Source organism: Pimephales promelas, chromosome 13, assembly GCF_988280905.1.
Source record: "Pimephales promelas chromosome 13, fPimPro1.hap1.1, whole genome shotgun sequence".
Classification (NCBI taxonomy): domain Eukaryota; kingdom Metazoa; phylum Chordata; class Actinopteri; order Cypriniformes; family Leuciscidae; genus Pimephales; species Pimephales promelas.
The window spans coordinates 18,906,307-18,918,388 of record NC_142781.1 but is presented as its reverse complement, the minus strand read 5'-3'; the positions used below and the strand labels follow the sequence as shown (position 1 = coordinate 18,918,388).

Sequence of the window (12,082 nt, the reverse complement as noted above, 5' to 3'; positions counted from 1 at the left end):
TTCAGTGGCTGATCGCACAGACCGGCGGATCCTCAAAACTAATGCGAAACAAAGAGTTGCACACACTTTTGCATGTGCTTTTCTTGACTTGTTTTCGTTGCTTAGTTTCAAGGATTAAAACAAAAGATTTGCATATTATTTGCTTGTGATGTTCTTTCCTCTTAAATAATGAAGCCGGTTGTGTTTTGTGTCATGATGTCACTTGTGCGCTTGATAGTCCAGAGCACAGCCTGCGCGCGAGCATGTAAGTTAACCGGCTTCCCAACAGTGTTTCACTTACAGTGCCTCTTCAGAACCATTAAACAATAAGTTAGACAAAAATAAATAAAAAATAAGATATATATATATATATATATATATATATATATATATATTCTACATCATTATTTAGAGCAGATTTTAATGAATAATGGTACAATATTTTAATGTAACTTTTAAAATTTTATATTTAAAAAAATGAATTAAGTCATCATGAGTTATAATTACGGACTTGAAGTGAATTCTTTGTGTTTAGCTTGTCCGCAGTAGTTTCAATTTTGATATTTTTAGGTCAAACCGTTCTTGTCTTGTAACCACAGCCACAAAGTGCCCGCGCCACAAAGTGCCCGCGCCCTCAGATCACTTGTACATGGCTGTGGTTACAAGAGGTAAAAACAATATAAATACTCTTTGTTTTCTCACACAAACCACTCGCTTTGTGTCTTAGGCCATGTGTACTTACATTTACGAGTCATTAAATCATGTTTAGTTTGGACTTTTCTGTGCATGCTCTTTGAGGTGGTGACCATAGACCTGCATTATATGACTGACAGACAAGAACGGTTTGACCTTAAAATAACAAAATTGAAAATACTGTGGAAACAAAGACACCTACATCTTGGATGCCCTTGAGATAAGCTAAAACCTACCAAAAATTAATTTTAAAGTGAACTATCCCTTTAAAAAAGTTTGAACTAATAGTATTTTTCTTACACACACACACCTATATTTTCTCTTCAGAAGATTGATCCATTGGAGTCATATGGGTTATAGATGTGATCGCCTTTTAAAGCATAAATTTATGGGTTATTATACCCTTGAAAACTATATTATGGACCCAGATATACAGATTTATTTATTTTTTTTTTTTTCTAAAAATCATCTGGGACAGCAGGAGGGTGAGTAAATGATGAGAGAATTTTCATTTTTGGGAGACTATCCATCCAATCCCACCTGATAATGGTGATGATGGATAATGAGGAAATGAGGCTGCAGTCTATTGTTTGGTCCCTGTCTTTCACTAATCATGCATTCAAGACCTAAAAGCCTTTTTTATATGACCATCAGCTGACAACCACGTATTGAGAACACATACTCAGTTCTCTTGAGTCAGAAAGCCCATGTCACTCCACATTTTCATCAGTCTCGGCCGGTTCTCCATTATAGGGCAATATACACTGTGTGCACTGCGGGGGCATCATGAGTGATGGATTTCCACACTTGACTCGACTTGTGTTCCTCTCAGACTGAGCAGATTGTGCCCTCATATGGGGTAGAGGACCTGCTTTGACTCTTAATATAAGGTGTTGTGGTCAACTTCAACAACAGTTGTGCGTGATTCTTGCTACTCTGATGTTGTTGTATTCATCATGTTAAGTATCCCTTTAAGACTGAACTTTTGCTATTTATATGTATCATTTGATTCTTTCCTGATTTTATTCGGATATCATGACAATAAATTCAACCTCACAAGAAACATCTTGTGATTTGGGGATCACCCAACTCTGGGGACTTAGCAACTGCACACTATGACATGTTACATGCCACCCATGTTAGGATCAAACTGCTTAGATTTAAGTATAAATGGATAGTTCAACCAAAAATGAAAATTCTGTCATCATGACCTTATTTCTGTGGAACATTAAAGAAGATATTTTAAGTTTGTTTTTGTTTTTTTGGCTCATATATCGAAACTTTTTGGTAACCAACATTCTTCAAAATGTTCTTGTTTATGTTCCACAGACAAAAGAAAGCCATACAAGGTTTGGAATGACATGAGGGTGAGTAATTGACGATAGATTATTTTAGGGAGAACTAAACAACTTTAAAATGAACTCTCAGATTGTAGATTGTTAGGATTTGTGATTTAATAATAGGAGTTACATTGAATTGAATCAAGGCAAGCCAAGGCACAAAAACACAATTCCGGGTAAATAGAGTCTAGCGATAAAGCTCTCATTATTAAGTCTATTGAGCTCTCTGTGAGCATTCAGTAATTGTCTTTAGTCCATAAAACCAGACTGTTTTTAAGAGAATAAGTGCCTTCCAGTGCATCATTCCAATTGTAATTCATCACTGACAGTGTACATTTGGTTGTACGGCCCTTGAGTCCAGTCAGGTTTACAGGACTGTCACTCATTTGATGTGTAACCACACGAGTGAAAGGTTTGACTTTCTCTTTGTGCTCTATTGTGAATGAAGCATTTCTTTATGTAGTTCGAGATCAGGCTGGAAAATGGCACTGATAATGAGGGATAATAAACAAGATGTGTGTTAATCTGTGCTCTGTGTCCTTCTGTTTACGGAGGCATTCATGGGTGGGTGTGGGTGGCATGTGTTCCCTTTTGTCTGACTGCATGTGCCATCAACAAACCGCCGCTTTTGCAGAGCCACGTGCCAGGGTGCAGGTGTAGGGTGTGTGTGTTTGGCGCAGGGTTACTCCGGCCAGTCAATCAAATGATTGCGGCTGCTGTTTCCTCCACAGCTCATGTTTGTTAATGAGTAGAAAGCTGAGACACCACTGGGAGTCGTAATTGTTTCCGCTGGTAAAAGGGTGGTCCCGGGACAGCTGGGGGTTACCCCACACCAGCACTGCACATCACACTAGACTGTGTTACTCTGATGCACAATGCAGATCAGTCTTGCCATTTATAAACACTACTGCTCAAAAGTGTGGAATTGGTAGTATTTTATAATATTTTAGAAAGAAGTCCCTTTTGCTCAACCAAGGCTGGATTTATTGGGTCAAAGGTCATAGAAGATTATTACAATTTAAAATGACTGTTTTCTCTTTTCATATATTTTAAAATGTGATTAATTCCTGTGATAACAAATGAATAAAATGCTGAATTGGAGCTTAAGAAATGTTGTTTTAGGGCTGTTGATTAATCGTGTCAAATGATTAATCGCATCCAAAATAAAGCTTTGTGTTTACATAATATATGTGGGTGCACTGTGTATAATTATTTTGTATATATAAATACACACATGTGTGTGAATTTATATACAGTATATATATACAAAATAATGATACACAGTACACCCACATATATTATGCGAACACAAACTTTTATTTTGGATGCAATTAATCGCGATTAATCGTTTGACACCCCTAGTTGTTATCAATGTTGAAAACAGTTCATCATTTAAACCAGGATACTTATTTTTCAGGATACTTATTCTTTAAAAAAACAGCATATATCTAATAATAGAAATCTTATGTAACATTATAAATATCTGGTCTTTCCGGATCAATTTAATGCATCCTTGATGAATAAAATTAAGTATATTAAAAAAACAACATCATACTCTCCTTTTAAATGGTAGTGAACAAAATCTATGAATTAATTAATGTAGGGAAATTTGTTGAGATTTTTTTTATAATAATGTCCATATAAAAAATAATTTATAAATATTCTAACTGCTGCAATCTAGTTGTAAACTGCATCTGATGCAGGTCTAAACATAGTCTGGACTGCAGTCTACAGTTTTGGCTTCCCTCCCAGTGTTTCTTCCTCAAAGTTGGGTCATAAACATTGAAGTATTTTCTGTCGTTTTTGTCATGCTTCAAACTCTCATCACTTTCTAGTCCCCTTTCCATCCTTCTGTTTTCCATTTTTTGGAATATAAACATGGTAATAGTCACTGCAGTCTACAGTTTTGGCTTCCCTCATAGTGTTTCTTCCCCAAAGTTGGGTCATAAACAAGTATTTTCTGTCGTTTTTGTCATGCTTCAAACTTTCATCACTTTCTAGTCCCCTTTCCATCCTTCTGTTTTCCATTTTTTTGGAATATAAACATGGTAATAGTCATTGCAGTCTACAGTTTGGGCTTCCCTCATAGTGTTTCTTCCCCAAAGTTGGGTCATAAACAAGTATTTTCTGTCGTTTTTGTCATGCTTTAAACTTTCAGCACTTTCTAGTCCCTTTCCCATCCTTCTGTTCTCCATTTTTGGAAAACATGGCGATATTCCAAGAACTAACTTAAATGCATGGCTGCTGCACTTCAGAAGATGCTTTTCACTAAAAGATTTGTGATATACTAAAAACTTTTAGCTACCACCATGCCAGATATTTATGTGACAAATAAAACCTTCAAATTTGTCTCACAGCTGAGGTGCTCAAGCTCAGAGCTAAACCTCAGCATTCTGTGGAAATGTATTGCACACAACTTGGATCTTTGTTGTCTTTGGCAGAATTGGATGAACACTTCTTTAATGGGGCTCGAGAGAGATCGCAGCATGGCAATGCTCTACGAGCCTTTCGGCTCCGGCCAGACCTTGTGAGATACAGGACCCCACTCAACTTGGCCGTAACAATGGGCCTGTGTGACCATTTGAATGTCCTATTCTCTGAGTGGTGTGGTTCACTTGGATCAGACAATGGCTTCACTTTGCATCATTTATTTCTAGAGGCCCTGCATGTCACTAGGCCACTCCTGTTCGCTCCGTTCTGAACCAATTGTGCTGCATACACACCTTCAGCAATTTTGGATCCCAGATTTGTTTGTTCTGTTGTCAGCCACGCTAAAATGGAAATGACTTGTGTTCGCTTGTTATATGAGCTCTTATTGTCTTTTTGCCACTCAGTCGGGTATAATTCTGTTTCGGTTCGTTTTCTCAAGTTGTCCTTTATCTTGATTCAAAGAAGATTATGTGAATAGTAGGGTGACTGTAATTACTTTTGATCTCTTCCGTGCTTCACTTTCATTCCCCTCGTTTTTCTTTTGTGCTTCTCACTCCTTCTTGCCTAAATCCTACTTTGCACAGATTAGGACTTTACGCTCTTTATGCTTGGTTAGTGTAGGATAAAACCTACCTAATAGATCTCATACTCTTCTCCATGATCCATATAAGCTATTTTCCAGGCAACCAAACACATTTCACTAAAACCTCAAGTACGACCACTTGCCGTATTCAGGTCTGGTGAGATTAAGGGAAAGTTCACTAAAAATTAAAACTCATGTTGTTCCAAATCTGTATGGCTTTCTTCTGCAGAACACACACACAAAAAGATATTTTGTAGAATGTTTCTGTTTTTGTCCAGACAGTGAAAGTCAATGGGGTCCAAAACAACACTAAACCCTGGTGACTTTCTGTATAGGCAAAATCTTATTTTGCCTTCCAAATAATTCTGGTTTGGAGTGACGTGAGTAAATTAAGATAGAATTAAAAATGTTAGGTAAACAATCCCTTTTAACAGATTGACTTTCTGGACGCTTTTAACACGCACTCTAGCTGAGAGATGTTGCTGAGGTAAAATCAGTGGTCTTTCTTCAGGACCTTGAAGTCATGAGGTCTTGAAGGGCCCCTTGACCTTCTTTATTCCCCCTGGGTCAAGGAACAGGTCATCCTCAGGGTGCCTTTTGAATAGTTGTAGTTTTCTTAATTCATTGAGGGTTGCTGCTGGTCCATTCCACAACTTTGCTCCCAGGATATTGAGAATCTTGGCGGTTCGTTGGTGTTTTATTAACACTTGCTGAGACAAGAAAGTGTGTCCTAAATTCACTGACATTCACAAAAAGAGCTCTTATTAATTTAAAGGAATATTCTGGCACCAACAAGTCAATCTCAATCACCAGGATTTGTGACATAATATTAAAGCTACACTGTGGTGATTTTTACCCCCATCTAGCGGTGTAAAGGTATATGACCATTCAGTGAATATTAGCTTCTGTTCCTCGTTTTAACTCCTATGGTGGCCAATGTAGTCCAAGATTAACATGGCTTCCAGTTCGACCTCGTCCATGAGTGTTAACTCAAACGTAAACGCGAAAGACGAAGCTTGAATTAACGGGTATGTCTCTCTTTGGCTAATGTACATTCAAGATGGAGGGGCAACATGGCGACTGACATTAGAACCTCTTACCCGTATGTATTTTCAATGGCCTATTATACACTCACCTGAATACTTTATTACTTAAGATGAAGTAAATATACATTAATGAGCACATATATTTTTGAAAGAACTAAGTGTTTTTAACTAAGAATAGACTACGCAGTGTTGTTATAATAACCACAAAAATGATTTCACCTGGTCCCCCTTTTCATTAAAAAAGCAAAAGTTGTCAGATGTTTAAATCCATTCCTCTTGAACTTATTGTTGATGTTATTATGAAGTTGGCAGCTCACATGACTTATCATTGAGTTCTATGAATTCTGGTGTTGTTACACAGACTGGGTGTAGACAGGTGGTCAGCGTTGAAATGCCCTTTTCATATCCTTTCAATAACTTTCATTACTTTGGCTTCCTGGTAAAGTAAATATTTTAGTAACGTTACACCAAGTGCTCTTTTTTTTTAATTGCTGCCATATACATTTTGCCTCGTATGGAAAATCATACCTGCGTAAGGATCAAGATTTTAAATGTAAATTAGAACCGTCTTTTTTGTTCTTTGGTGAGCTCGGCATTTATATAAATGCAGTTGTTTACCACAGGTTTCCTCGTTTGATAGTTTCCCTCTGTTTGACCTCCCTAAAGCAGTTTGATTTGTTGCAGAGATGTCCAGCAGTGTCTATGTTTGGGCCTGTGGTTTAAGTGGCGGTGTGCTCTCTCTACAGCGTTGATGTTGCTGTCTCCAGTGCACTGTAATCTGAGAGTCACAATCTAACTATGGGAAGGCATATAGAAATGGCGCTTCCTCGCCCCCACACTGCTGGGCCTGGAACGATAAAACAAGGCCAACAGCCAAAACAAACCTTAGCATCATCCTCCCTCACGACTCTTTAGGGAGGTGAAGTGTGGCTGAGGGTGCTCTGGCCCCCCTTATAATCATTTGAGATGTGAAGAGACTGAGAATGGGGGCAGAGGATAGAAACATGTTTATTACACAGGTATGATTAACGCAGACAGCCTGCTGGCGACACCTGAGTTGTAAAGTTCCTCATTCCTTCCACAAAGAGCTCCTTTAGTGAACATCTTGTGTAAGTTAAAGGGATGCTCCACTTTTTTTTGGAAATAGGCTCATTTTACAACTCCCTCAGAGTTTGAACTGTTGAGTTTTACCGTTTTCAGATGTATTCAGCCGATTTTCTGATATTTAGAAGAATATAACCAGACAGTTTCTGGTCTCATTGACTTCCATAGTATATTTTTTTCCTACTATGGAAGTCAATGAGACCAGAAACTGTCTGGTTACTGATATTCTTCTAAATATCAGAAAATCGGCTGAATGGATTTGAAAACGGTAAAACCCAACTGTTTAACTCTGGGGGAGTTGTAAAATGAGCCTATTTCCAAAAAAAGTGGAGTATCCCTTTAAGTGCATTGCCTTTTTTAAAGGGATAGTGAGTTGAAAACTGAACATTCTGTCATTATTTACACATTTGTGATTCAACTTATTATTTAAAGCCACATTCCACGACTTCTGAAGTCATACAGTAAATAAGCTTTGTGTGAAGAACAGACCAAAATGTAACTTTTGTTGGGTAGTATAGTGCACTTGTCATTTTTTAGGTCTTGGAGTTGGAACATGTTTCCTGAAATGATTCCTTTCTGATTAATTTAGTTAATTTTGCTTACAAAAGAAATGTTCTCTCGGCCATTGAGGTGAATTATCCAGAGAGCCTTCCAACTTGGCACATAATACGAAAATACATTTTTTAAATCGAACAGCAAACCTCAAACTATACAGTTTAATTGCTATTAATTTAACAGATGAGTTTTTAACTACACTGGTTGTGCTGTATGTTTTTGCGTGTAGCCCATGAGGACAAATCAAGAATGATGTTTTCTTGCCAATATTTTGTGGTGCATGGCCTTTTTAATGTCATTACTTTCAATTCAGATTCCAAACTAGAGTAAAATGTGATTTTGCCATGGGACTGTAGTTAATGACTGAATATTTAAAGAAAAACAGCAAGACTTTCCACACACTTCCATTCCCTGTGTCAGAACCACTGAAAGAGCTTCAATTAAGTCTTTTGTTCTGTGGTGACTGAGTGCTTATTAGATTCCATCATCGTCCTGTCTGAAAAACACATCCTCCTCATTCATCAGAGAGGCCAAATTTCTGTTTTTAACATGCTGGTGTTCATACACGTTCTTTTGTTCCCTGCACAGTCATCCCTGTTTCCATGATGTGGCTTGGTTTGGAGGCAAAGAACAGCTGATGCTCCAGGTGTGCTTATAGTGGGTGGGCTAAAACAATAGTATTGTTGCAAAAAAAAAAAAAAAAAAAAAAAGAACATCAAGAGTATTGTCCTAAAAGGCTTACGTGGGTACTAAATAAAAAACATCCAGTGCCATAGTGGTGTGGGGTAGAAGCAAAGACAAACTCTAGAGTGCTGTTATCTGAGAAGCTTTCAGAAGATGTGTAGAAACAAATACTACTAATTGTATCGAGATATTTGTGGCACCACGGTGTCTTTTCTTAAATGATGCAGTGCTGGGGTGAACTCAAATATTTCGAGCTCCCTAAGGGTGATAAAGGGACGTTTTAGAGTCAATATGGGCTCGTAAATTGTCATTATGTCTCCTTAACTCAAAAAATGTGTTTGGTGAAGTGAAAAATTAGACCATAGTTCCAATCTTAAAGGGCTAGTTACCACAACGAGGTATGTCATAATTTACTCACTCATGTCATTCCAAATGTAAGCGAATGGTGACTGTGGGGTTTGAAGCTACAGAAAAAATCGCCATAAAATAAGTCTGACTCGTACTCTGTGTTCTGAAGTCATACAATAGCATTGAGAACAGACCAAATTTTGAGTTGAGTAAAGAACCCTATAGACCCTTTTACAGTTGGTAAACATGGTGACGTTTTTTCGTGGGCGGAGCTTAGGTGGAGGCAGAAAGATCCATCTGGAACGCTAGTTAGCTAGGATTGTTAGCTTGTTTTTTAACAATGACTGGAGAAAATCCGATATTATCTTAATGTGTAAGGTCACTCAGTGTCCAGGACCAAGATTGTTATTTCCAAAAGTTATTTTTAACGGACGGAACCAGATTGGCCGACCCGTAGCCGCCTACATGCTCACTCAATGCATGGACGATCTGACAGGATTAACGTACGTTACCTCGGTTGAGTGGCCTGACTTCTACACCTACCTTATAGAGAAACCGATCGTAAAGAGAAACTGAGGGCATATAAATCTTTAGATGCCTATATGGTCCTGTAGAAGACTTGAGTGTACGATCCGCAGTTCTGCCGAGCCAGCGCCGAGACCACGACAATGTAAATAGTGACATTACAGTGCGATTTTAATGATGTGAATATTTTCTAGAAATAAAAGTTCCAGATACAGCATATTCATTTTTCATCAATTCTTGCACCAAACAACACAACAAGATGACATTTAATAATAGTAACAATTATTTAAGCTCCTTATTATGTAGCTGAATCTGTGCTGTTTTGCATTGACCGCCTCCAGTTTTCACTTTGTTTTGCCTCCAGGTAGCGCCGTGACGTAACTGTGACGTCGGCGCAAAAGGGGTCTATATGATTCATATATAGAACCCCAATGAACCCTTTTTTCTAAGAGTGTATGTATATGGATGTGTTTTATAAACTGTCTTGTGGTAAATACCTGTTTTGATGCTCACCTTCACTGAATGTCTTCAGACTCTGGTGTATGCAAACATTCTGTGTCTTTGTCCTAACTTCTAATACAGATGCAGAACTGGGTTACTTCTGACCCAGAATCTGTGCTGGATGGAACTCATTGCTGATGTCCCCTGGAGTGTCAGCACTGCCTGTTCTAGTTCTTCAAAATAAGGCCATTTTCTGAGGTTTCACTCCAAGCATCTGCAATGCAAGTTCTTTAGAATAAGGACTTTGAAGGACAAGGTCTTTGGCATGCTTGTTCATTAAAAAGACACCAACGTGTTTGCTTGTTTTCCAAGGGTCTGTTCAATGTCAAATCCTGCTTTTGTTTGATCCACTTTCTTCCACGATGTGTTTTAGTCCATTTCTAATTAAATGAATGTGAGGGAAATCTTAAGATCCACTTGTGTGTTTAAGTTTAAGACTTTGGGGACCAACCTCTTTGCTTTCTGCCCAGTGACAAGCAATGACCCATTTTCTTCAGTCTCCAAACAGCACTGCTAAAACCGTATCCTAACCAGATGCAATGCACTACATCGATAAAGCAAACAATGAATTCTATTTTTATATTGCAATATAGAGCCCCAACGAGGTGCATGACATTTTGTTTTTCACTTGGCTTACTGGACTTCTACTGTGTCACAGTGTGTAGCTCTGCCCACCGTGGAATCTTATTGATCTCAAATCCTGCTCCACATAACTGTATATTAAACATGTTCTGATTGAGTCAGAACACGTGATTTCAGTGGTGCTGTATGTCATTTTTTTTCTCGAAAGAATAAAAATGATTGCAGATATTTACGAAACATGCTAGTTCACACACTTGTTTCTCAGAAAAACAGTGCTACAGCCATTCTACTTTTGCAATCTGTACTTATTTCATTTTTTCCATACATTCTGCCTAACATCTTATGTTTTGTGGCGTAAAGTAAATAATACAGGGTTGGAAAAACATTTTTGAGCCAAAGTTCTCCAGAGTTGTCAAGTTGTGCTGGTTCTAAATTAATACTTTGTGTGCGTAATGAACAAGGTGGAGGAGATGGTTGAAACCTGTACAAGCAATACTGCCTATAATTAAGTGAAACCATATTTAGAAAGGGCGATGCTGCAGTTATTATCAGCTTGAACGTGTTTTCTCTACTCTACTTTTGCTAGCCCCCACCATGTTTGTCTGACTAAGACTCTTCTAGACCTCAGCTTGTATACTTGGCTTTTTGCAGCGGGTTTGGTCTGGTTTAGAGCGAGCAGGCATGGTTATGTATGTTTCTTGTTTTAAGCTGCATACCTATAAGACAACTAAATGTCCTGTTTCTCACAAATAGACAAACAGGTCAGCTTGTTCAGGCATGTTAAAATGGCAGAGGAAGATTCTCTCCTGCTGTGCTTTGCTCTGCAGCCAAGTTCAGTCCACAGGTCCTGTTCAGTAGGAGGTCTTGAATGAGCTGATTTGCTTTGATGTTAATACAAAAAAAAAAAAAAAGGACAGGTAATTTTCTACCTGAATTAAATCTTTTAAAACTGTAAATGTAAAATATGATTTTTTTTTTATTTTAGTTTAATTTTAGAATAATTTAATAATAATAATAATAATAATTTTAATGTAATATTATTATTAATAACAATTTTATTTTTGAATTTTTTTTATTATTGAAATTTAATTTAACTTGAAAAATATTTATTTAATTTTAAGAATTATTTTTAAATACAGTATTTCCTAAAACAAAATACATATTTGTAAAATATACAAATAAATGCGTCTTAAGACGTGTTTAATTTTACTGTAAGATATTTACTGTAATTACAAAAAAAATCTATATGTGTTTGTGAGTATGTTTGCAGTGTTATACAATCCTAATCTGCCAGTGCCAAACTTTTTTTTTATGTGTGTGTGTGTGTGTGTGTACTTTTGTTGGTATAGGCTACAACGCTGTGAAGCATAAGTGATTAAATCACTATTTAGCCTCGCTAACATCACATGACATTTCTTGACAGCAATCATGACTATCTGAAGGCTGATCGTCTTACTCAGCAGATGGGTGGAGGAGCATCTGTGTTGTTCACCCGTCCGTCTCACCTGGGTTTATCACCACACCTCTTAAAATATCATTACAAATTCTTATTGCTGCATTTACCTACTAATTTGTATGTATTCAGAGGTGTTTTTTTCTCCATGTTTTGAGTTAACCATGTGCAGCTGAGCAGGTTTTAAACGCGTAAGAGGATAACCGGATTAGGCAGCACTTTGTGAGTCAGCGGTGGCCAATATGTCTGGGTTAGTTTT

The 12,082-nt window shown here is 37.5% G+C and overlaps 1 protein-coding gene across 3 annotated transcripts in view; it reads left to right on the top strand.

The window, feature by feature from the left end:
• Window positions 1-12,082, top strand: part of daam1b (dishevelled associated activator of morphogenesis 1b) — an 81,883-nt gene that overhangs the window by 351 nt on the left and 69,450 nt on the right. The window contains exon 2 of one of the 3 annotated variants that reach the window (XM_089118564.1): window positions 2,002-2,039. The exons of the other annotated variants lie outside the window; for them this stretch is intronic. The gene's annotated coding sequence lies outside the window, so the exon portion shown is untranslated. The remainder of the gene's footprint in view (window positions 1-2,001; window positions 2,040-12,082) is intronic. 3 annotated transcript variants of the gene reach the window in all.